Source organism: Meriones unguiculatus, chromosome 15 (assembly GCF_030254825.1).
Source record: "Meriones unguiculatus strain TT.TT164.6M chromosome 15, Bangor_MerUng_6.1, whole genome shotgun sequence".
Classification (NCBI taxonomy): Eukaryota; Metazoa; Chordata; class Mammalia; order Rodentia; family Muridae; genus Meriones; species Meriones unguiculatus.
The window spans coordinates 7117163-7143647 of NC_083362.1; the positions used below are offsets into that span (position 1 = coordinate 7117163).

General features: G+C 47.7%; 2 long non-coding RNA genes across 3 annotated transcripts; one reads left to right on the top strand and one right to left on the bottom strand.

Moving 5' to 3' along the window:
- Positions 1-12015: 12015 nt before the first annotated feature.
- On the bottom strand, positions 12016-22577 carry LOC132648034 (uncharacterized). 2 transcript variants are annotated; one of them, XR_009586394.1, is made up of 4 exons: positions 22432-22577; positions 13988-14136; positions 13037-13194; positions 12016-12359 (listed from the first exon to the last, which is right to left on the bottom strand). It is a non-coding gene; the product is annotated as an uncharacterized LOC132648034 (long non-coding RNA). The 2 variants fall into 2 exon arrangements; XR_009586395.1 differs by lacking the exon at positions 22432-22577 and adding an exon at positions 16552-16623.
- On the top strand, positions 16642-26153 carry LOC132648033 (uncharacterized). The gene is made up of 2 exons (XR_009586393.1): positions 16642-17244; positions 21429-26153. It is a non-coding gene; the product is annotated as an uncharacterized LOC132648033 (long non-coding RNA).
- The last annotated feature ends 332 nt before the right edge of the window (positions 26154-26485 follow it).

Genomic DNA, 26485 nt, shown 5'->3' on the forward strand with positions numbered 1-26485 from the left:
AAAAGACAGATCACAGCCTGTCATTTCCTCTATTCAGAACCTTCTCGGGCCAGACAACTTAGCTTGGGTATTAAAAATCCCATGATTCCCAGCATAGGTGAGTGAGGCCGGAGGATCGGAAGTTTGAACTCAGCCTATGCTACATAGTGATACTCAGTTTCAAAACAAAACTCCACATTTCCTTTTTTTACGTGTTCCAGCCACAGCCTGTTCTAACCTTGTAAAATTATGAAGAGGTCAGGAGCCTGTACCTATCCAGGCTACCGATTTATTACTGTCCTTGTAGGTTGGCTATAAAATTAACATTGTGTATTTGGGGCAAAAAGCCAAAGTACTTTGAAGAAATAAAGAAGAGAAAAGGGAACCCCAGTTGCTCAAATTTCAGCATCACCTGTAAAGATTAACACAACTTTATTCTTTACAAAGAATGGAATTTCACCATTGTAAACCTTTTTAACATTAAGAGATTTGCAAAAGATGAGGTAGCTCATGCCTGTAATCCTAAAATTCAGGGGGCTGAGGCAGAAGGATTGCCATTAGCTCAAGCCAGCCTGGACTACAGAGTGAGATCCTGCCTCAAAAATTAATATATATTTAGTTATATAATAATATAAATATATTTAGTTATATGTTTTGTATTAAAAAAGAAAACAACTAAGTGTGATGGTGCATGTCTATAATCTGGGTCAGCCAAAACTACATAGTGAGACCCTGTCTCAAAGACGAAAGATTTGTGAGACTAGAAGTGACATTGGTTGGGCTCAGTACTTTGCCTTTTCCAAATGCCTTTCAGATGGCCAAATCCAAATGCTAAGGAACTGAGGAAATAAATTAGTATTCAACTAAGCTTTATGGTGTGTCAAATTGCTTCCCTTTGAAGTCACAGAGGTTCTCTCTCCTCCCCTTTCCCCCCACCATTTGTTGGGGTTTATTAAGAAAAGGGGTCTTGGTATTTGTTTATAAAGGCAATCTCATTCTGTAAGGGGGGCTTGACCTCCACATCCTGCATCCTCCGCCTCAGTCTGCAGGTGCAGGCCTTACAGGCGTAAATGAGTGAAGGAGAAAGAAAATATGGCCCCAGTGGATGGGACATTCTCAAATGTCCCTGACCTTTCATTTCATTTTACACAAAGTTCGATGTCCCTTCCTTCAGATCACCTTAGCAACTTCAGTAGAAAAACTTTGGAGTATGTGTGTGGGAGAGAGACAGAGTGTGTGCGTGAGTGTGTACTCGTGTGTGTTGAGACAAGAGGTCAACACCAGGTGTTTTTTTTCAGCTGCGGCCATATTTGTGTAGTGTGTGGGCACCCGTATGTGGGCACACTTGTGGAAGCATGCACATTGGGAAGCCAACTGTTGACTTTGGATGTCTTCCTCAATATTCCCCATATTTTGTGTATGTAAGTGTGCTTGTATGTATACAGGTGGACTCACCGTGTTTGTGTGTGTGTAGGACAGAAGTTAACTTCAGTAGCACTTTTTTTTTTAGAGAGTCTCTCACTGAACCAAGAGCTTGGCGAGATGGCATCCATTAAGCCCTGAGATCTACATGTCCTGTCATCTGTGCTGTGGCCCTCCCCACTCCCTGGCCCTATGAGGACAGGCCAGCAGCTGTGGCTAAAACACTGTTCCAGCTGTGGCCACTTCAGGCTCCCTGCACTGGCCCTGGAAAGCAGCTCTCCTACAGCAAGACAGGCCAGAGTGGATGCTAGACACTCTGCAGACACTTTGTCTGGCCAAAAGAATTGCTTCCTTGCAAAACTTGCCAAATATACCACTCCTGGCTCTGAGTAGGCTATGCCTGATCATTTCTTTTCTGAGGGCAGGCTTTTTTGAGAAGGGTATCATTTGTTCCTGGCCTGCCCCAATCTGGCTCTGTAGATGACTTTGAACCATTGATCCTCCTATACCAGACTCAAGAGAATGGAGATTACTAGGGTGCACTATCATGCCTGGCATCTGTGTGTGTTGTGCATACATGTTAGCACATGTACATCATAGGGGCATGCACATGTGTATGTGTGTGCATGTACATGCCAGAGGAGAACTTTAGGCATCATTAGTCAGATGCCATTGGCGGATTTTTTGGGGGGTGATTTTGTAATTTTTTATTCATTTATTTATTTTTTGGTGTTATTTTTTAAGACAGTGACTTTCACTGGCCTTGAACATGCCAAGAAGGCTAGACCTGGTTTTCCAGAAAGGCACAGGGACTTGTCTGATTTTATCACCCCCGACCTAGGCAAACAAGCCCATGTCATCATGCCTCGCAGCTGCACATGAGTTCTGACCATCTGTCTCAGATCTTCATGCTTGGAAGATCTTTACTGAAGGATTCATGGGCAGACCAGTGAAATGGATAAGTAGGAAAAGGTTCTTGCTGCAGTCCTCCCGACCTGAGTTCAATTCCTGGGACTAACAAGTGGACGGAAAGAACTAATTTCCTCCAGTTGTCCTATGATCCCTACCACAAGCATGCTGCAGCGTATGAGCAGACCCCTAACAGTAAATAAATATAAAAACATTTCAATTAAGGATCCATCTCCTTCTCCACCGTTGTATTTGTTGGGACATGGTCTCACTCTGTGGCTCAGGCTAGCCTAGAACTGAAAGCAATCCTCCTACCTCAGCCCCCAGAGTGCTGGGTGTGCAGGTAGGAAGCACCAGACAGAACCAACATTTTATACCTTACGATGTTTGACATTATCCAAATCAAACCGTGCAGGTTTTGGAAGACTCCCCTCCTTAACAGTAGCTGACTCTATGTTGAAAGAGAGTCTTATACCAGGAGGATGTCTTTCATTCACAAAATAAACTAGCTGAGGCTCTATTCACAAAATATCCTTACTCCCCACTCACTCTCAAATACATATTTTGCCTCCACTAAGTCATGAAAAACAAGTAACAACAAACTATTTCTTCACTAAAAGCCAACCAAAATTATTACAATTTGCCAGTGCTAACTTGTCTAACTCTGCCTGGGTTACTTTTCTTAAAAAAACAAAACAAAACAAAAAAACCCAAACCAACCAACCAAACAAACAAACAAACAAAAAATGCCAGTAAAGATTATTCCCAAAGCTCTCCCATAATTCCACTTACGCTGCTGTTGCTGACAGCCCAGACTAGTCCCGGAATAGCCTTTGTTTCCCAGGCTAAAGTCAAACCTGAGGAGCCTGAGTATTGGGATTGCAAGCCTATACCACACACTGCTTTTTGTCCTCATTCTGACGCCTTTTCCAGCCTGGGACCCGCCTGACCCTGGCTGGCATGGATTAAACACCCTCCTGGGTGGAGCTGCTGTTAGGCTCCTTCCAGACCTCCAGATCCCCACCTCAGACACCTGCATCCTTAACATACTGCAGGCCTCTGGAAAGGGGGCAATGGAGGCACAGGACAGTGGACAAACCAAGTGTCCAACTTACCTCAAGAGTTAGAGGAAGTAGTGTAAGAGATGTGAGGAATTCTCAACTGGGGAGGAAACTTGACCCTTACGGTCAGCGATCTTGGGACCTGGTGACCTTGGTCCCTATAGGCTGACCTCACCAATAAAACTCCTAGGAGCAAAGATGAGAGACTGTTAAGAGTTAGCAGGGTGGCTCAGAAATAAAAGTGTTTGTGTCAAAACCAGACTCCTCTCTGAGGGACCGAGGTGGGTTTCCATAGTGACAGGAGGAAAATGAGTGCTCTCTGACATCCCAAACTGTATAGTATGCATGCATGCATGTACACACACCCACACAGGGCAATAAAAACATATTTTAACAAAAGAACTTATTTTGGATTGCCGAATAAATTCATAGAGTGGGAATGTTAGCATAACGTACATGAAACCATGACTTCCCTCCCCTCCACGGTGTAAAGGGCCCCTGGAGGCCAGGCTTGAAATCCCAACATCCCCAATGTGCACTCAGAAGTCAGAGACAGTGGCACACACCTTTTATCCCAACACTTGGGAGGCAGAGACAGGCAGATCTCTCTGAGTTCCTGGACAGCCAGGGATTACGTAGTGAGACCCTTTGTTGAAACAACAACAAAGCTGCAGGGAGCTAAGAAGTTCAGTGTCATAGTAAGAGACATCCTTGGCCATCCTACTCGGCTACAGGAGAAGATGAAGTGGCATTAAAGGTTCCTCCCTTCCAATACCCGCACGCCATTTTTATTATGTGTGCATTTGTGAGTGAGGATGAAGCGTACCAAGCCCCCCCTCTTGTGTGGTCCTGGCCAGACGCATGCTTTGAAGCAGTGTTTCTTGTTCTCTATGTCCTTCGGTTCTTTTCAGTTAGCTAGGAAAGGGGCTAAGAGGATATAGGACAAAAGAGAAACCAAAAGTTTCACTCACCTCAAAAGGTAGGGGCAGGAACTTAGAAGGCTCAGAGAGGGAACTCCAGTTGGTGGAGGCTGCCAGAAGACTGGACTACAAGGCAGAGGGCCGGAAACCTGGCAATGTAGTGCTCTGCTGGCCGGGTGCACCAATGAGCCTCCTAGGCCAAGAGAGAAAGGCTTGTCGTTAAGGGGAGGTCTCAGGGACAAGCCTGACGGCTTACCTAATGAACGCACTTGCCACCAGCCAAACCATTTGAGTTCCATCTCAGAATCTACACAGTGGAAGGAGTCTGTTCTGACCCTGAAAGTTGTACACAGGACCCTGGACACATAGTACCATAGCACAGAATAACTAATAAATGGAACTAAGATGGTCTAACAAGAGAAAGGATATGAAGAGTGAGATAGAGTTGGTGGAGTGCTGTACAAGCTTTCTGCAAGCCATAGGTCCTCTCCCCAATGCCAAACAAAGAGCAGAGAGTGGATAAGGCTTGTGGTTTTAGCACTCCTTGCAGCGGGAATTTGCTACTTTGTGCATTCCTATTTCTTGCACCCTTCCAAGCCCCTAAGAGTAGATAGGGGGCAAGGTTAGCACTAGACTAATTCCTGCTGGTTACAGGCATCAAGTTCCTTGGGGCAAGTTTGATCTTAACTTCTCTTTTTCTTTCTTCTTTATTTATTTTTTTCTTTCTTTCTCTTCTTCTGTTTCTTCCTCTACCTCCTCCTTCTTTCTTCTTTCCTTATTCTTCCTTCTTCCTCTCCTTCTCCTTGTTTCTTCTTTGTGCACAACTACTTAAATTGCAACCAACAGAATCCAGCCACCAACCAGGCTATAGGGGCTCTAGCATTTATACACCTCTCAAAAGTCTCCAGAATTCCAAATGTCACACAATTGCAGCTAGCAAAAGCACACCTCTGCCAGAGCATGAGGCAAATCATAATCAGCTGCTGCAGAGCAGCCCCATATCCCCACACATGGGATTAAAAAAAAAACATAGTCCCATAATATTTCTGTGTTATTTTAAAGAAAGCAAAATTACAAAATTCTCGCTACAACTCCTGAACATGAAAGCAGCTGAATCAGGAGTTCAAAGTCACCAATGATGGTCATGCTACACAGTTAGTGAGACCATGAAATGGTATGAAAAGCTCTCACTCTCTCAGAAGCTCTGCTCATTCCTCTCTTTAACCTTTGTGTGTGTCTGACGAAGGGTGGTGATGTGTGGCGTGCAGTAGTAGGCACATGGAGAGTGCAAGACATCTTCCAAGTGTTGGTCCTCACTGCTTACTTTTTAGGTGCAGGGTTTCTTCTCCACTGTGTGCACCAGGACCACAATCCCATGAGTCTCCAGACAGTCTCCTCTGTCTGCATGCTTTCTTGTCAGAGGACTATGTGGGTACTGATGTCTCCCTCCTGCCTGCCAGGCCTTTGCATGTGTTCCTGGGACTCACATCAGGTCCTAGAGTTTGTTTGACGGCCGCTTAGTGCATTAATCTAACTCCGCTGCTGCCCCCATTTCTGAGAGTTGACCTAGCCTGAAAAACCAGCGTTTTCACCTTAACTTCCACCTGACTACTTGAACTTGAGGAGTGTTGGGATTACCTGCCAAACCGCCCCAGGCTGCTTCGCCCCCACCCCCATCTTGTCTTATACCACTTGATCCATTTTAGGGCTCCCTAGGACCAGGCCTGGCAGGTGGAAGCCTCCTCTCTCGGTGGGTCAGTGGCTGTAGAACCACATTCCTTCCAGGTCTCCCTCAGGTCACCTGCTGAGACTACAGGGTCCTTATCAACTCAGCTTTCACATCTCCATCCACCAGTACACCGCAGGTGTCTAGGGAAGGTGTTGAGGGCAAATGAGACAGAAGACGGGCCGAGTGTCTACTCACCTCAAGAAATAAGGGATGTAACTTGGGAGATGTGGAGAGCTCCGACAGGTGAAGGATGGACAATGCACTTGACCCCGAGGGTCGGAGGTCGTGGGACCCCAAGACCTCGGTTTCTTTGTCTAAGCACACCAGTGAGTCTCCTAGGAGTAAAGATGTGGGTTTGTCATTAAGGAAGTGTGAGTGGCTGGCAGGATATCACTGCAGATGAGGGCTTTGGCCACCAAGTCTGATGATCAGAGTTTAGTCCCTGGGACCCACACAGTGGAGGGAACTGGCTGCCTAAAGTTGCCCTCGATCACCTTGGGAATGCCATGGGGGACTCGAGGTAACAAACACACAGCATACACGTGAATGGAATTTAGTGAGGAATTCACAAAGAATCAATGGAAAGTTAAAAAAAAAAAAAAGGCATTTGGACTTGGCGATAAAAGCCAGTTGGTAGAGAGCTAGCCAAACATGGATCAAGCCGTGAGCTCCTTCCCCGGCACCGACTGAAGGGCACATGGTGCTCAGGCCTGCTATCCAAGCTTCCTGATTGTGGAGACAGGTAGAACTCAAGTCTAAACTCATCCTCAGGGACACGCTGAGCCACTGGCCAACCCACATGGCTACCTAAAACCAAGAAACGCCATCAAAGGCTCTGCCTGAGAATCTGAGGTAGTTCTTCCCTGTGAGGGTGGGTGACGTGTGCTATGGCACTTGTGGAGACACAGGTCATTCCTGAGGAGTTTTCTTCTTTCTTCTTCCTTCCTTTCTTTCCTTTTTTTTTTTTTTCTTTTCTTTCTTTTTCGAGACAGGATCTCTCTGTGCAGCTGTTGTTGTCCTAGACTCGCTCTGTAGACCAGGCTGGCCTAGAACTCACAGAGATCTGCCTGCCTCTGCCTCCCGAGTGCTGGGACTGAAGCCATGTGCCATGGCACCAGCTCTGAGGAGTTTTCTTCAGTGTCCACCTTTCTTGAGGTAGGCTCTTAGTTTCTGCTGCATGTGCCAGTCCATCTACCCCTAGAAATTCTAGTTTCCTGCATGTCTGCCATCTTACCGTAGGGGAGCTGGGAGTGCAGATGGGCGCTGCGCACCGGTCCTCCACGGGCCTTGGGACTCGACCCCAGGTTCATGTTCGTTGGCAGACACATGTCTGTTAAGCCATCTCTCCAGCATTCCCTTCCTTAGAGTCCTGTGTTTCCACGGCTGACCCTGACCTCTTCGTTCCCCCGTGTGGCCCTGAGTGATGGCATCAGAGGCCCACACCACCACAGGCCACACCACATGTTTCGACCCTCCCTCTGGTCCCGCGTCCCTGCAGGCAGGCAGCGCCCACCCCCACCTGCAGGTGGTGCTGGCTGGGTAACCCGCTCCCTTCCAGATCTTCCTGTTCCCTGGTGAGGCCCACCTCAGGCATCTGGATCTCTAAGGCACCACCCGTGTCTAAGAAAGGTGCTGGACAGATATAGGCTAGAAGATAATCCAAGAGCATCTAACTCACCTCAAGAAATAGGGAAAGCCGTGTGGGAGGCTTTTACAATTCTCCAGCAGGGGAGCTCCAAGGGGTGGGGGGCTGGAGGTGGCCTTGACCTCAAGGGTCAGAGGTCCTGGGACCTGATGGCCTAGGTCGCTACTGGCCAAGTACACCACTGAGCCTCCTGGGAGCAGAGAGGATGTTTCATCATTAAGAGAAAATCTTAGAGGCCTGCAAGGTATTTTAGTGGCTAAAAGCTCTCCCGGGCCCCCAGCTTGACTATGTGAATTTGATCCTCGAGATCCACGGTTTTCTATACCTTGTCGTGTACATAGTATCAGGCGCACACAGCTGTGCACACAGAGAATGAGAAATGCAGTAAAAATAGATTTAATTAAGGAAATGATATTAAGGGTGAAGACTAACCTCGCTTGGTAGAGTGTTAAGCTTATGATACAGGAAGCCAAGTGTCCTCTCCCAACGTTATATAGGGCTCAAATTAGATCAAGCCTATCAGCCTAGCATTCCTGAAACTGAGTGGAACCAGGTTTGGGTTCAATGTTACTCTAGTGACATACTGAAATCCTGGCCATCCTACAGGACTACCTGAAAACCAAGGAATGCCATTTAACACTCTCCATAAGAATCTGAGGGGCTGGCCAGGCTTGGTGGTGCACACCTTTAATCCCAGCACTCAGCAGGCAGAGGCAGGGGGATCGCTGTGAGTTCGAGGCTAGCCTGGTCTACAAAGCAAGGCCAGGACATCCAGGGCTACACAGAGAAACCCTGTCTTGAAAAAATAGGAATATGAGGGTGGTATGCCATGGAACAGCACATGGTATAAGGACGCACGCTGTCCTCAGGGGTTGGTTCCCGCTGTCCACCTTTCCTGAGGGAGACTCCTGACCTCTGCTGCACAGACCAGGCTATCTGAACCTAGAGCGCCTCCTGTATTCTGCCAGCCTCGTACTGTGGGGGAGCTGGGAGTGCAGGTATGTGCTATGCACTGAGCTTTTCCCTCCTTTCCTGGGACTCAAGCCCACACTCACACTTGTTGGTAAACACTTTGCCCATTAAGCCAGCTCCCCAATGCCCCTTCTTCTCTGTTTTTGAGAATTCAGACTAACATGGAACTTCCTGGTTTTCCCAAGGGGACCTCAACCTGATCTCTCCTGCCTGAGTATTCCGCTGTTCCGGTTCACATGGTGCTGTTGGCCCTCATTATTCTCTTCCACCACCTTGCACAATCCGAGATCCCCTCTCACTCTGTCCTGTTTGAGTGAGGTCCGTCGGGTATAACCATGTCCTTACAGGCCTCCTTCATGTCCACTCCGGTGGCTTTAGAGTCTTTATCATCTCTCCTCTGAGATCTTCATTCTTTTGTTGTGGTTCTTTTGTTTTTCAAGACAGGGTCTCTCTGTTTAACATAGCCCTGGCTGCCCTGGACTTCCTCTGTAGCCCAGGCTGGCCTTGAACTCACGGGGATCGGCCTGCTTTTGCCTCCTGAGCGCTGGGCTTAAAGGCGTGCACAACATCTGGCTAATATCTGCATTCTTAATACACTATTGGCTTCTAAGAAAGGTATTGGGAGGATACGGGATAGGACACAGCGGTATGTCCAACTTCCCTCAAGAACTAGGGACGTGATTTGGGAGGCTTGGAGAATCCTCCTCCTGCAGGGGAGCTCCTCTTGGTGGGAAGCTGGTAATGGACCTGACCCCAAGGCTCAGAGTCCTGGGTCCTGCTGATTTAGGGACACCAATGAACCTCCTTGGAACAAAAATGTGAGGCTGTTATCAAGAAACTATATTTGTATTTGGGGACAGTGAGCTAGCTCAGGAGAGAAAGTCTTTTGCCAGAAGTGTAACCACTTAATTAAATGGATCACCCAGATCCCTGAGTCCTGGTGGTCGCAGGAGAGAACTGACACCTACAAGTTGCTCTCAGATCTACCTAGGTGAGTCATGTGTGTGCATACAATCAATGCAATTCAAAATTGTTTTCAAGAAAAGCCATTAGAGCTGCGGATAAGCTCAGCTGGTGAAGGGCAAGCCTAGCCCAACACTGCATGGAGGGAGGGCACATAGCAGCTCAGGCCTGCAATCCTAGCTTCCTGAAGGTGACGGCAGCTGGATCTGGAGTTCAAGACTCATCTATGGCCACAGAGTGGTTTGTTCGTCACCCTTCATGGCTGGCTATGCAGACTGGGAAGGGCCATTTAAAGGCTCTGCCTCAGACTCTCTGCTCATTCTTCTTCTTTGTGCCTGGGCTATGTCTGGGGCAGGGAAGGGATGCTTAGCATGGCAGGAGTGTAGAGGCCATGACTCCCTGGTGCTAGGCCTCATCTTCTGCCTTGTCTTATGCTAAGTCTCTTGTTCTCTGTTGTGTTCACCACACTAGCTGCACAAACTTCCAGATAGCCTATTTCTGCCCCTCAGCCTTTACATACCTTCTTGGGACTCAAACCCAGAACCAATCCTCAGTGACCCCCTTCACATTTTCCAAGGCCTGGAATATCCTTTCTTTCCCAGGCAACCTTCCACCTGAATATCTCTTCTCTGAGCCTCCTGAATGTGGATTACAGATCCACACCAAGATGCGCTGCTTTTGGCTTTCATTCTTTTCTTCTGCCAATTTATTCAACCTGGGCCTTCCTTGTGACCCTGACCACCATGGAGCAGCCCCTTCTCTGGGTGTTATCTGTGATGGTATAACCATCTTCCAAGTTTCCCTCAGGTCCCCTGCTGTAAGAACTTGATCATACCATCTCTAACATCTCTGTACATCTCAAAGATGTACAAAGGGGGCTGCAGGGACAGAAGATATGCCAAGTATCTGGCACGCCTCAAGAAATAGGGAGAGTAGCCTGGGAAGCTTGGAGAAGTCTCCTGAGTGAGGGAATGCCAATAGGTTCAAGAGGGAGAAATGGAGTGGACTCAGAGGGTCAGAGGACCTGGGACCTGAACACTGAAGTCCTTATCAACTTGGAACACCAAAAAGCTTCCTAAGAGAAATATGCAGGATTGCCATGAAGAAAAGATATGGGGAGAGCTGCAGAGATGGCTCAGCAGTTAAGAAGCATGGCTGCTCTTGCAGAAGACCCAGGTTTCATTCTGAGCACCCACAAAGTGGCTCATACCAGCCTGTAACTGGTTTCCAGGGAATCTGATGCCCTCCTCTAAACTCCACGGGGACCAGGCACACATGTGGTGAACAGATACGTACCTAGGCAGAAAATTCTCTGTCTCCTTCTCTCTTTCTTTCTCTCTCCCTCCCTTTTTTCTGTGTGTTGTGCTGTATGTGTATGTGGAAGAGAGACAAGAGACAGAAAAAAGATACAAACACAAAAACAAAAACACATAATATGCAGTAACAAGCCCATGGTCTGTGTGGAGGCCACAGGACTCAGTTGTTAGTCCTCTCCTTCTACCTTTCTGGGGTCAGGATCTCAAGTCATCCTCTGCCCAGGGCTGGCTAGCTGATCCAGTCACTTCAAGTGGCCTGTCTCTGCCTACCATCTCACCATAGGCCTGACAGGAATCCTGACGTGTTTGCCTTAACCTTTAAATGTGTCACAGGGTCTTGGGACCCTAACTCAGGTCCTCATGCTCGTCGGGCAAGCATCAAGCCATCTCCCCTGAAGTCTCCTTACTCCTGTTTTGAGTGTACAGGGTCCCTGTACCATCATATATTTCCCAGGATATCAGGGACAACTTAATGTCCCTCTAGAGCCTGCTGGGCCCTGGGATCACATGCCCCCACCGCTGCATGCTTCTCCAGAGCTGCTGAGCCCTGGGATCACATGCCCCCACTGCTGCATGCTTCTCCAGAGCCTGCTGAGCCCTGGGATCACATGCCCCCACCACTGCATGCTTCTGTTCCTTCCCTCTGAGCAGGGTTCCCCTCTGAGCCACCGAGGATGACTAATCGCCTCTCAGGTCGGACACAGGACAATGTGAGCATCTTCCGTCTGAGTGTCTAACTCACTTCAGGAGATAGGGGAGATGACTTAGGAGGCTTGTAGAAGTCCAGTGGGTATGGGGGGCAGTAATGGACTTGGCCCAGAGGGTCAGCAGTCCTGGGACCTGATGTCCTAGGTCCCTACTGGCTGCACAAACCAATGGCTGTCCTAGGAGCCAAGATGAGGGACTGTCATTAGGAAGGACATTAGGTGTGGGTGAAGGGTGCAGTGGAGAAAGGCTTTTGTTGGCAGTCCAACTACTGGAGTGAACAATCTAGATCCTCAGGCCCCGCATGGGAAGAGAGAACTGAGACCCCAGTTGTCCTCAGGCCCACTCGTATGTGTGATGGAATACAGCTGCTGGGTCCACAACTCACAATGCATGTGATTCAAATCATTTTAATATAAGAAGGCGTAGTGTTACTGGGAGTAATTTCAGCTGGCAGAGTGCTAGCCTAGCATGCAGGAAGGAAGCCACCAGTTCCCTCCTCGCACCGAGGCGCGGGAGCTCAGACCTGTGATCTTGGTACTCCCAAAGGTGGTGACAGTGGACACAGCAGTTTCAAGTCTTCCTTGGTGACACAGTGAGCCCCTGGCCATTCCACATGTTTTCATGAAGCCGTGAGGGACCACTGAGGGCTCTCCCTCAGAATCCTCACTTACTCGGCCTCATGTCATTATGTGTGCTTGCGTTTGTCTTCGCGTGTGTGTCCTCACGCACACTCACCTGTGAACGGGCACAACATGGCCATGCCCGTGCTGGGGGGCACCGGGCATCGTCAGATACGGTCCCACCCTCTCTCCTTTTAGTCCACCTTCTCTCTGCCTCACTTTCCTGGCTAGCTGTCCCACGAGCTTCCGGATGTTCAGAGCTCTGCCTCCCAGGTCTCCTCACTCAATGTTGCTGTGTTCTCGGGACACAAGCTCCGATCGCCTGCTTGCTGGCAAGTGCTATACCCATTAAGCCATCTCAACCTTCCATTCCCATTACTGAGGGCCCAGGCCAGCCAGGACATCCTGTTTCCCAGGCTAATATCTAACTAGTAAGCTAATATCTAAATGGTGAATTTCCATGAGTTTCCTGAGCGTCGAGACATCGCGCCCAACACTCAGTTTCGTGATTTTACCACGCGTTCGTTCTTTGTCTCTCATTAGTGTCTTCCACACCTCCTGACCGAACCAAGTGTTCTTTCCCTGCCCAGCACAGGAACACTCCTTCTATGTGTGAAATCTGTAAGTTTAGAACCCTCTTCCTCCCAGGCCTTCTTGGTTCCCCTGCTGGGGCTGAAAGGTCTTTCCCATCCCACCTCCAACATCTGTAACCGCAGGCCTCTTGCAGGTGTCTAGGAAGGGAGCGGGGAATAGAGGACATGGGACAGATGACAGTCCAGGTATCGTACTCACCTCAGGAAATAGGGGGGTAACTTGGAGGCCTTGTAGAAGTGTCCTCCTGCAGGGAAGCTCCAACGGGAGGAGGGGGCGGTCCTCTCCAATGGGAGGAGGTCAGAGGTCCTAGGACCTGATGGCCTAGTTTCTACTGGCTGTGCACACCCATGAGCCTCCTGGGAGAAAGATGCAGTACTGTCACCAACAAACATCTTGGCCCAGCAATATCATCGTCAGTGAATGAAGGCTCTTGCTGACACACTTACCAGTGCTTTCATTCTCAAGACCCTTATCGTGCAAAATGTGTTATTCCCACCCTGTAGGTACATCCTGCGCGGCTGCTTTAGAATCTCATCCTATTTTCATAAACTCTGTGTGGTGACAAATGCATGCCAGGTACCTCTAATGGAGGCCACAGGACTGGAGATGGTGTTGGCCCCCACTGACCAGCTTTTCGGAGTCGGACTCTCTTCTGCAACATGTCACTTAGGCTAGAAGCATACAACTTTCCAGACAGCCTCTCTTTTCTGCTCTCCCACCACAGAGGTGCGGGCCTCTGGGACTCCCTCGGTTTTCTGTGTTTTCGGTATCCAGACTCTGTTCCTCAAGCTCACTGTGAAAGGACTTTATGTGCTTTACGCCATCCCTCCAATCTTCCCCATTCCCTTTGTCTGAAAGTGCTATGTGGAACAGTCTCTCTTTCCCAGGCTGTCCTGGACTTGGTCCGTTGCCTGAAGATGCCAAGAGTTAAAATTCTTGACCCACGCTACCACACATTGCTTTTGGACCCCTTTTTTTGATTCAGCCTGGAACTTTTCTGCCTGCATGGCAACCCCCTCTTTGAGTAGATCCTGCTGCTGCAAGGATCTCCCACTTTTTGACGTTTCCATCCTTAGTGTACTTGCAGAAGTATGCAGGAAAGGCAGTGCTCGCACCTAGGACACATGTTAATCTAAGTGCGTAACTCACCTCAAGATATAGGTGCTGGGAACACAGAGGCTTTGGAGAAATCTACTGCAGGGGAGATCTTCTCGGTGAGGTCCAGTAATGGACTTAACCGCAAAGGTCAGAGGTCCTAGGACATTGGTCCCTATTGTCCACACAGACCAACAAGCCTTCTAGGAAAAAGTATTTGAAATTTCATTAAGTATCTTACATCTGTCCCAATCCCCATTTTTTATTTTAAAAATGATTTTTATAACTTCTGTGTTATGTGTGGACACAAGCCACAGTACACATCTGGAGGTCAGAAGAGAACCTGTAGAGGATGGTTCTTAAGCTTGGGTCCTAGAAACTCAACTCAGGTGATCAGGCCTGGCAGCAAGCTTCCTTACCCACTGAGCCGTCTCTCTGGTCCTGTTGCCTAGTTTGTATAGTGTTTGCTTACTGAGCGTGAAAACTTGGTTTATTCTGTTTCTCTGTCTTGTACGTGTGTCGTGTTCCCATGCATACTCTCATTTCCATGCATGTTGTGTGGCCAGAGTAGGACACTGTGTGTCATTCTTCATGGCTTTTCCACCTCTTTTTTTTTTTTAAAGAGGCCCTTTCATTAAATCTGAAGCTCACTATTTTTGTTTTTGTTCCTCTTTGCTTTATTTCCAAGCATGTGTACCCATGCCTGGCTTTCACATTGGCGCTGCAGATTTGATCTCATGTTTTCCTGCTTACGCTGCAAATGTTCTTAGTCAGTGAACCATTCTCCCAGCCCCTAAACCCTGGTTTTACTTGCATCACTGAAATGCCACTCAGGATCTCTTTTCTTCCCAGCATTCTGAAGGAGTTCACTGCTGTGTCTGATTTGTAAGGTTATCTTCTGCTCATGTGTTATCAGTTTCCCCTTATGTTGTGTAAATCTCGGATGTCATATAGTCCTTACAAGACTGTTTTAGATATTATACTTTTCATGTTATAGCTTCTAGGTTAAGTTAGTAGATCACAATTGGACAATGAGTGTCAGTCGATGTGCCCAGGGAATGGAAGGATTTTCTCTGTTGGTGAAACTACATATATGAAGTACATGTAAGATGGTAGAGGGCCTCTGCTGGTAGCCTGTGCCATCAGGCAGAAATTACTTATCTACGAAAATCTGTTTACACATTCCTTATAGCTTTGTATGTTAATCCAGTACTTGGGAGAAGCACACCAGAGGATGAAGATTTCAAGGTTTCTGTCTGCTGCCGGCCAGCCTACGTTACACGACACTGGCTCTCAAACACACCAACAGAGCAAGGCATCTCTGTGGAGTGGGAGCTGCCAGTCGAGCAGAGCCTTACTGTTGACCAGAGGCACTGCCGCATGGAAGCTCGGATGCTCTCAACACTAATGTCACGGTAAGGACACGCCAGCAGCTGCAGAAGATGGCTGCAAGCATGGCTGAAGATCAAGCTAGACAGCCTGCTCTGGCCTCAGAAAGCACCACTGCTAAACAAGACAGGCTGGAGTAAACTCTAGATGACCTGAAGCCATTTTTTCACCAGGGCCAGAGGAGGATGGTACTCCCCTCCCCCAGATTCCTAGGACTTTGGTACAAACTCAATCCTTCAGTTGCATTATGGACTACACCATGATTGCTATAATCCCCTTGCAACACATACCCTTTCAGATATATAAGTAACCTGTTTGGCTTGGCTTTTTCAGATAGCGTTTCGTCTAGCCCAGGATGGCCCTAGCCTGATTGTGTAGTTGATGACCTCTTCCCTAGCCTGTCTTTACTTCCCATATGTTCAGATCACAAACACTGATACCTCATTTGGTTTGCTGTTGAGAGGCAGTAGGCTGCTACCATCCTTTTACAACAACAAGCCCACAAATCTTTTGCTCTATTTAATTTCTGTAATAAATATGGCAGGCTTGAGGTGATAATACGAAGAGTAGAGTATAGGGGTCAGGGCCTAGAACCATAAACTTATGAACTTCAGGGCTTAGTTCTGTCTAGATCATAATATTTTGAACTTTTGAGGTCCAGGTCAACTAGAAAACAGCATACCAGTGACTTCTCACCTACTCACCATTTCATTTTTTCATTTTCTCTTCTCTCCTCTCTTTCCTTCTTTCATCCCTCCCTCTTTCTGAAACTAGGTGGAATGTAGCCTAGGCTCTTATGAAATAGGCTATACACCCCAGAATGATCTGTAACTCTTGACATCCTTGCTTTCACTTCCAAGTGCTGGGATTAATGACAGAGGCCACCATACTAGGCTCCCTTTTCATGACGTCTGAGTAAGACAAAAGAATCAAACCCAGGTGGCTCTTCAGTTTATATTACATGGATGTGTACTGTTCGGGAATAGAAGATAGGAGGGCATTCCAGACACAGCGCTTACTTTTGGCCAGAGCAGAATAACTGAAATAAGGTGTCATGGTCAAAGGGGGTTAGGCTCTCTGAAAGCCAGTCTGCAAAGGCAGCAGGAGGTGAGGTCAGAGTCCACGGCCATACGGTCTAATGAGACCCTTGGTTGCCGCCCCAAAAAACGTCACCACTAAAACCTTCTAGGCAGTTTTCGACCTAGCGGGACCAACCCATTCTTCCCTACCGGAAGTGGAAGAGGGCGGAGCCGGCGGAAGTTCCCGCTCCACCAGGAGTAAGAAGCCAATGTGGAACTTCCGCTCGGGGGAGGGGATACGTCCGGTTCTCCGCCCAGCCTAACCCTACGGGTGCCTGGTGGAGCCGAGCGCGGTGCGCCTGCGGACTGTCCCTGCATCCCACGCGCAGTGGGCGTTACTAACGGACAGCGCCTGCCTCTGGGGCCTCAGATACAGTGATGCTTCGGGAACTGTGCACCCTCTCGCCCGTTACCGACTAATCCCGTCCGACCCGGCCCTTGATGATGTTCATGGAGGACCAGGATATGAATATAAGTAGCTGCCGCTGTGGCTCTAGCTAAGGACCGCGCGAAGCGTGTTGGAGGGTGTGTTTCCAGCTCACCTCGAAGTTTAAAAAAACAACAACAAAAAAACCAAAACAAAAAACTATTCGCTGACTTGACGGTTAACCCTCACTTGACAGTAAGGGTAAAATCGATCTGAAGGAAAGAATTGGTGCACGTTAATTTGAACCAAATCTCCTAGGAGCCAGGACTAAAGGATCAGAGCTCACCAAAGGAAATCACAACGGGGTACGAGTTCCCGAGAACCTGCTGTAAATACGCCGGTGTATTTAATGCACTTGGGACCTGCAAGTTAGGTAACATCCAGAGCTCCTTCCCAAATGAAGGACCGTCGCACAGGTTAAGTGAAACTCCATCCTTATTCACCAGCGTGCGCGTGAATATAACAAACATTTCTAAACCCTGGCCAAGAATTATATTATTTGAGGACCCACTGTTATAATGGCACTGAAAAGTGTAAGGAATTTTTTTTTCTCACGTACTTTTGAGATGTCTTGCTGTGAACAGGACGTACATGAGTGCTGTTCCTCGTCATTGCTTCACACTGCTGCAGTTACAGGGCGGAGACGCCATGCCCAGGCTCCTCTATTATTTATTTATCTATAAGCCGGGTGTCCGTTAGCCCAGCTAGCCTTAAACTTGGGATGTACCTGGGGTTTGCCTTTGAACCCTTCTTTCATATGTACTAGGAGAACAGCCTTATGCCTAACTAGGTGTTCATGTTAGAGCTTTGCCAGAAGATTTGTGTAGTTACATGAAAAATTTATGGTTTTGGCTTTTTTGTTTTAACAACACTTGAAATACTATATCCTTTGCCTCTTGTACTGCCATTGAAAGGCGATCCTTTCAAAGCTGAAAGGATTGACATTGGAGCAGCCCTCTCATACTGGCAGTTAACTGTGGAAAATGACATGTGAGGTGTCTTAGTTGACCCAAGGAATAGCAAGAGTAAGTTTCAGTGAGGATCCTTAAGTTATTTGCCTTTGAGGAATTAAGAAGGCAAGCCAGGTGTGGTGGTACACTCCTGTAATCCCAGCTCTTGGGAGACAGAAGGATCACTGACTTAGGAGGCCAGTCCGGACCATACTGTGTGTTCTAGACCAGCCTACGCTATGGAGTGATAGCTTGTGCCAGGAAACCGAAAGGAAGAAAAATGTTTGAAAAGGAACCGCAGTAGAAGTGTGGGGTGTGTGGCTCAGTAGTCCACTGCTTGTCTAGGTTAGGCAAGGCTTTGGCTGGACCCCCAGCATCACCAAATCTAAAAAAGGAAGAGAGAGCAAAAGTAGGTATGCTCACCTGCTAAGTCAAGCTGAACCCAAGCTAACTGTCACTATGTAGGTAAGGATCTACCCAGTGAGGGTTCTAATCCCAATGACATCACAAGTGTTGCTTGGTAGCAAGTAAACAAAAATTTTACTGGCCAGTCCCCTCCCCAACATGATGCTTAAGATATGGTTTAACTTGTTTATCTATTCTTCCTGTGTCACAAATTACCCATAACATATTTATTTACTCAGGGTCTCCGAAATTCAGTGTGATTTTTTTTTCCCCTTGCCTTAAAAGAGAGATGAGAGGAACAAGATATCTACCATGGTATCTTTTGAACTCAAAGTCATGTAGTATTCACTGTGTAACAGGGATCACAGAGACCAGTGTCAACAGGAAGAGGGAACTTGGCAAGAGTGTGACCACTTATCATGTAGCTCAGCTGGCCTCAGTGTTGCTATGTAGCCCCTGGTGACCTCAAACAGGGCAGTCCCCCTACCTTTACCTCCCAAGTGCATTTATTAAAGGATGTACCATTATGCATAGCTAGGTACATTTTAGCCAGGCTTTGCCAAAAGCCTGCCACCTGACAGTTTTGTGGCCCTAAATTAAGACAAACAGTCCTCATAACAATGTGGTTGCCTCTGTGCTAACACTGAGACCTCAGAGCTTGACAGGATTGATAGGTAACTATGGAAATCACCATGTAAGATGTGACCCAAGGAATAGCAAGAGTTACTGCAAAGTGCCCAGAACTGTTAAAGAAATGAAAGAATGTGAGGCATTAAAATATTGGGTCCTGGTGTTAAAAAAACAAAACAAACAAAAAAACCCTTAATTTCTTTACTATCAAATAAGCAAATTCACTATATGATACCTTATATATTACATATGTTTATTGGCCCTAACTCCCTGAATAAATGAGGTTTTACAATTGATAGTACCTATGCATAGCAGTTAGTGACCATATTTAAATATCCAAGCTCTCATGGTGGTTAGTGATAGTAGCTATTTGAGTTTTCTTTTGGCACTACTGACTTGTAGTAATTTAGAGAGCTGACCTTGTGCTGGAGGCTAAAGCCAGGGCCTCGCGCATGCTAGGAAGTCCTGCACCACCCAGTCACATCTCTAGCTTGAGAGGGCTGATCTCCAGGCTACAGGGCTGTAGGCAGAAGGACCCATATGAGGGTATGTGTTGTTGAGGATTTAGAGGGGACTGCAGACACTGTAAACAAAACATGTGGATATGCACAGAATGCTGACTGTCATTGCTTTGTCCTCACTGTGCTGTGAAGGAAATCTACATTGTGGTTATGATGGGGGTGGACAAGGTGGGCATTAGCCAGTTCCTGTGGCCGTTACTTATTCACGTAGATTTCAGTGGAGACCAGGGACTCCTGGATGTTAGGCAGTCACTCTACTAAGCTCTCCCCATAGCCTTTCGATGCAGTTTTAATTCCTTTTTCTTTGATGGTTAAGGAGGTTTGATACTTTTCAAGTTTATTTGCTGCATGTATCTTTTCAGACCTGGCTGTTCATTTCATTCATACATTCATTGATGGTGTTTGGATTAATTGTATATATTGTAGCTCTGGATCCCAGGTCAGATGTATAGTCTGCAAAGATCCCTCCCCACCCCCCATTCTTCAGGCTGGGTCTACAATCAGTTGTTGCTTTTGGTGGTAGATACCTTTTAGTTTTATGGAATCCTGTTAGTTGTAAGCAGCATTTCTGAGTTATTGAAGTTCTTTTCAGAAAGTTCTTGCCTATGTCTTATAGTGTGTGTCCTACTTCTTAAGAGTTTCAGAGTTTATCTTTCATTAGGCTCTTGGCTTGACTTTTGAGTTGGTTTTATACAGGGAGAGAAGCTGTAGTTCTAGTTTTACTTGTCTACGTGTTTTCCCTAACACTGTCAAAAGAGACCGTCTTTTCTCCAGTGTGTTTTTAGGCACCTTTATCAAAACTCGGGCAACTGACCATGTAGGCTTGTGCCTGGGTCTCTAGTCTATTAGCTAAGTGTTTGTTTTGGGCAGGTGCCATGCTGTTTTGCTACTGTGGCTTAGTAAGAGATCTTGAAATATGGCCATACCTCCAGCACTGTACTTTTTGCTCAGTATTATCTTGGTATGTAGGTTGATTCTGTGTTTCTTTGTTGATGGTCCCTGCCAGCCTGGAACTTGCTGTGTAGGCAAGGAGGACTTTGAGCTCCCTATCCCCCAGCTCCTAGCTCCTGAGGGCTATGATGTCAGGATGCATCATCTTATCTGGCTTATTGGGGTGCTGGAGACTGAAGCCAGGGTTTCCTGCACACTGGTTAAGCACGTTTCCAACTAAGCCACATCCCTGGCACTCTGTTTTTGAGACAGGGTCTCATAGTGTAGACAAGGTTAGCCTGGGATTTTCCTTCTTAGCTGCAACTGGTTTTGCACTCAGCAGTCCTCATGCTCAAGCCTCCTAAGGGTACCACATTTGACGTGTTTTTTGTTTGTTTGTTTGTTTTTTTGAGACAGGGTTTCTTTGTGTAGCCTTGACTATCCTGGATTCCCTTTGTAGACTAGGCTGGCCTCAAATTCACAGAGATCCTCCTGCCTCTGCCTCCCTGAGTGATGGGATTACAAGCATGCACCACTGTAACCAGCTCATATTTGACTTTTTTTTAATGAAAATTTTTTAGAGATGGTGTCTTATGTTGCTCAGGCTACTTTCAAATCCCTGAGCTCAAGTGATCCTCCTGTCTCAGTGTCCTGAGTACCTGGGGCTACAGGACAATGGTACCTTAGCTTTTTCAGGTGAAGTGACAGCTGGAAAGAATCCTCCTCAGTTGGGTTTGTCCCCTGTGCTTGCTTTTCTAGCCTCTTTCTGTGGTATTTCTGCATATTAGTTAATTGCAGGCAAGGGACAGGGTGGTGATAGCCTTGGAAACAGAGTCTCAATCTCTAGCCCAGAGTGGCCTCAAACTTGAAATCCTAGCTTGATGTGGTACCTCACCTCTGAAATCTCAGCACTTAGGAGGCTGAGGCAGAAGGATTTTCTTATATTTGAGGCCATAGCCTATGGCTTACACAGTAACTTCTATCCAGGCTTGGCTAAGACTATGAGACATGACCTCAAGATATCAGACAGGCAAACCAACAGAAAACAAGTAAAGGCGCCCTCACTGAGCCTTCCACAGTAGTGTGGGCAAACACTGAACTGCATGCCCGCTAACTTTTGTTAACAAATTTCTCCCCCTCCCTTTTGTGTTTTTGTTTTTTTAGGTCTTCGTGGATGACCTGAGACTACCAAATCAACCAGCCTGGCTTTGGACTCATGGGCAGGCATACTGTCACAGCTTCCAGAGTGCTGGGATTATAGGCATGTGCCACCATGCACAGCTCTGTTTTTTTATTTTTTTATTTTGAGATGGGGGTCTCACTTTGTAACCCAGCTGAGTTGCAGCAATTCTCCTGTCCTGGCCTCCAGAGTGCTGAGTTTTCAGGTGTCTATGGCCACACCCAACTTACTTTCTGTATCTTAGGATGTTTTGATATTTCCCAAAGCTTGAAGGCTTGGGGGAGGTGGATGCTTTTCGGGTAGTCATTGTTTGGGGCCACAAAGCGCTCTCGACCAGGGGCGCGGCCATCCTGAACAAACCAAGCAATCCTGAGTCTGTATTCCCAACAACTTCTTAATTGAAGTCTCATACTCAAGCCAGCTTTTTCCTCCCCTAATTGACCCAATGCCAGATATCAGGCAACTGGCCACAACTCCTGTACCCAACCCCATGGAACTATTCCAATTTGCCAATGCTGAGCACCTTGCTGTACCCAGGTTTGCTTTTCCCTCAGAAATGCCAGAAAAGAGACTTCCTCAGACTTCCCCCACATTCTACTTCTTTGTTTTAAGAGCCCAGGTTACTCTGCAACTTTCCACGTAGCCTACTTACCTTGAACGCGTGACTCTCCTGCATCAGGCTCCTGAGTGCTGAGACTGCATGTGCACATCTGCACAGTGAGCTTTCTCCCGCCAACCTGTGTCCTGCTGCTTCATGCAGACTTGCTGCTTACCCCTGGCCCTGCCTAGCCACGGGGCACCGCCCTCTCTGGGTGGGATCTGTGACTGTAGAACCATCTTCCTTCCAAGTTCCCTTCTGGTCTCCTCCAGGGGCCGTAAGATCTTTACCATCCCACCTTCAACATCTGCATCCTTAATAAGTACAGGTGTCTAGGAAAGGGGTTGTGAGGACATAGGACAGATGATAAGCCAAATGTCTTAACTCACCTTGAGAAATAGATGAAAGAAACTCGGAGACTATTGGGAATTCTCCTCTTTCAGTGGAGATCCTCTTGGTAGGGGGCTGTCAACAGACTTGACCACAGGAGTCAGGTCCTGGGATGATGACTTGGTCACACTCTGTTGCACCAATAAGCCTCCTAGAAACAAAGAGGAGGGGTTGTCATTAAGAAAGGATACTAGGAGCCAGAAGGATGGCTCAGTGGGTAGCGTTCTATCTCCAAAACTCACATTTTAGAACAAGCTGTCCTCTGATCTCCACATGTGCACTGAGGCCTGCATGCCCACACACATAAAGGAAATGAATGTGAAAGAACATTTAAAGGAGGGCATTAGGACTGAGGAACAAGCACAGCTGGCGGAGCGCCGCCCTGGTATGCGGGAAGCTTCTCCTGCCGAACCATGTAAAGGGAGCTGGTAGCTCAGCCCTGTGTGCCTGCACACCCAAAGGTGGGGGTAGCTCCGTCAGGAGTTCTCTGGGGACATAGTGAGTTCTTTGCTCTCTATCTTGCATGGCTCTCCATTTCATGGAGACCATAAAATGCCATTAAAGGCTCTCCCTCAGAATCTCTGCTCATTCTCATTCTTTTTAATCTCTGCGTGTGTCTGGGGCAGGGGGGACAGGGCACACATGACATGGTACATGTGTGCAGGGCCACAGAGCTTCCCTGGGCATCAGAGCTGGCCTTCAAGCTTTTCTTGAGGCAGGGTCTTTTGCTCTCCTTTGCGTATGCCAGGCTAGCTCCTCTCTGCCTGCCCTTTCACCACAGGAGAGCTGAGAACACTCACAGGCACTTCCCTGATGGGATTAGAGGCCCACATCACCACATGCTGCTTTTGGCCCTCATTCTTATCTTCTGCCACTTGGTCGATTCTAGGACCTCCCCCTAGACCCTGTCTGCCATGACTTAACCCCTCTCTGTGTAGGATCTGTGACTGTATAACCATCCTCCTTCCAAGTCTGCTTCAGGTCCTCTCTTGGGATTATAAAGTCTTTACCACCTCCAGTGTGGATCCAGTCCCTCTGCATCCTTAGTCTACGCTGCAGGTATCGGGAAAAAGGACTGGGTCGGGCACAGGACAGATGGCAAACCAGGTATCCAATTCACCTCAAGAAATAGAGGGAAGAGACTTAGCGCATTTCTCTGAATGGAGATGCTAATGGTGAAAGGTAACGAAGGGAAATGACCTCTAAGGTCGGAGGTCCTCTGACAAGAATGCCCTCAGTCAGCACTGGCAGCACAGCTCAGGCTCCTAAAGGCAAAGGTTCAGGATTGTTCTTAGAAAAGACACGGGGGCTGGGCTGGGCCTGTAATCCAGGCAGTAGAGTGCTTGCTTAACTAGCCTGAAGCTCTGGGTTGGATTCCCCAGCACCAAATGTAAATATGGCCACTTATGCCTGTAATCCCAGCTCTTGGGGAAGTGGAGGCAGGAGGATCAGGCCATCCTGTGCTACACTGCAGGGGTCGAGGCCAGCCAGCACCACCTGAGCCCCAGTCTCAGGAAAGTGTATAGGAAAAGCCACAAAACAAAGGGGATTGCAAAGGAGTGCGCAGCGGATAGTGTCAACCCAGACCCTCTAACCACTGCTCCCGCTCCCCAAACCAGGGGAGCCCCCCTGCAGTCTCTCAAGGTCAGCTGCAGAGCTGCTGGGACCTGACAGCTCTTCCAGAGTTCTGTTCTCTCCACACCCCTACAGCTGCAAGCCCAGCCCCTCTGATGATGCCCAGACACCCTTGAATTAAACGGACAAAAGCAACACCTTCTCCCACTGTTCTCTGGAACTGAACTGTGTCTCTTTCCCTTCAGGGTCCCCATGGCGGTACTTAGTGGCTCTCTTGACTTACACACTCCCACCTCAGACCCCACATGGCTGCTGCTGTCTGCGAGCTGGTAGCTCTCCCTAATAAAGCTCTATCAAGGGTGAATCCCTCCAGCTTCTATTTCCTGTGATCCCATCTTTATCTGTTGTTTACAACAGGTATCTGTTCTCTTAGGAGTTACTAGAGGAAATTCACAGTTGTCTGAAAAATGCCTATAGAGCCAGCCATGGGTGGCTGTGCCTGTCAGGTTAGCACTTAGGAGATGGAGTCGGGATCATCATCAAGACTTCAGGGTGACCCTCTGCAAGAGGCCAGCCTGGGCCACGAGTCCCCACTTCAAAAAAACTAACCTGCAAACTGTCAACAGAAATGTTATTTTGAGCAGGGGAAATGGCAGTGACACAACCCTTTCACTGGCAAGTGGCTGCAGTCACAGCCCTGCTGTTTTTGACTCTTTATAATCACCGTGAAGGCACTCAGCAGCTGCAGAAGACCGCCAGAGCCACGGCTAAAGCCCAAGACGGCCTGCATTGACCTGGGAAATTGGCCCTCCTAAGTAGGAGGGGGCTGAGTAGACTCTCCATGACCCTGCAGCCTTTCACCCTGGCCAGAAGGGAGTAATTCATCCTCACAGCCAGCCTGTGATTGACGTAACCATAATCCTTATGAGTGACGGACTGTGTCATTGGTGTAATACCTGTGTCATAACTGTACCCTGGGTAAATAAGCTATGTAAGCTGAAAAATGTTTTTAAATTTTGAGGCAAGGTCGGGATTCAAGCTGACATGTAGCCAGGGTTCCTTTTTTTTTTTTTTTTTTTTTTTTAAGTGATTTATTTGAATGTGCATTGATGTTTTGTCTGCATGTATGCCTGTGTGAGGGTGTCAGATCCCCTGGAATGGAGTCATAGATAGTTGTGAGCTGCCATGAGGATGCTGGGAATTGAACCCAGGTCCTCTGGAAGGACAGCCAGTGCTCTTAACTGCTGAGCCATCTCTCCAACCCCGCCTCCCCCTAAATCCTTTTGTTTTGGTTTTATCAAGACAGGGTTTCTCTGTGTAGCCTTTGCTGTCCTGACTCACTTTATAGACCATGCTGGCCTCAAACTCACAGCCTTTATGAATCTGCCTGCCTCTGCCTCTCAGACGTGGCCACCACTCCCTACTCGATTCTCCTGCTTTAACCTCTAGACTGGGACTGTGGGGAAAAGCCCTCCTGATTGCTTTGGTTGACTTGAAACAGTGTTTCCCTTTGCGTCTTAGTCTGCCCTGGAACTCACAGCAATACTCTTACTTCCAGAGTGCTGAACTTAGACCTTGTGTATTGTCATCCTTGACCTAGTTCTGTATCCTACAATGTTTTTACAGCTTCCAAAGCTTTCAGTCTGAATAGTGTCTCCTACTGCTCCTGGGGTCACAGATTGTTGGGAGCAGAAACAGCTCTTTTCCTGGAGCTTGTCTTTGAACTACAAACCAATCCAGAGTCTAAGGAAACAATTTATTTGTTGCAGACCCTAAAACAATGGGGTCACAGCTTCATGTACTCATAGCCAGTAAAGCTCAGCCTGCACAGGGATGAGGTATAGAAATGTTAAACACTAGCCTCCTATCAAATACTGTAAAACTGTGGCGTTTGTGACAAAGAATTCAGTCTTTTTATATCCCCCACCTCGTAAGATTTTTCTGCACATATTTTAATCCCTCCCCAGCCTGTCAAAGCCTTTGTTATAGAGAGTGACTTAAGGAGCCCTTCCTGGTTTCCTTCTCTTCATTTGCTCTGATGCTTTTTAACTAGCCAATCAAAACCTCCCGTGAGGTCAGACCCCAGCCAATGGAGAAAAGACACAGTCACCACCTACCTTAAAATAAAAACCAAGTGTTCTTCCTAGCCTGTGTGCACATGCATTTCTGAGTACTCCCTTTGGATCAGGAGTGAAGTTTTGCTTTGCCTTTGTTTGGGTGTGTGACCCTGAGAATATTCCTAATCATTTGGGACTTGTCCAGGATTTCAGATCCATCTGGGAGAGTGTTCAGATCCTCTCCCTTGGAAGAGATGCACCCTGCCAGGTTGCAGTGACAGCTGGGTTTGTCTGTTGTAGGTGTCCTTCACAGAAAAAGAGTAAGGAGGTCCACCAGGCCCTCACTGGGTGTCCTGCCTCTCCTGCCACCAGGCTGTAACTAGAGTATATAGACCAAGAAAAGCTAGCGGTGGGGACCTCC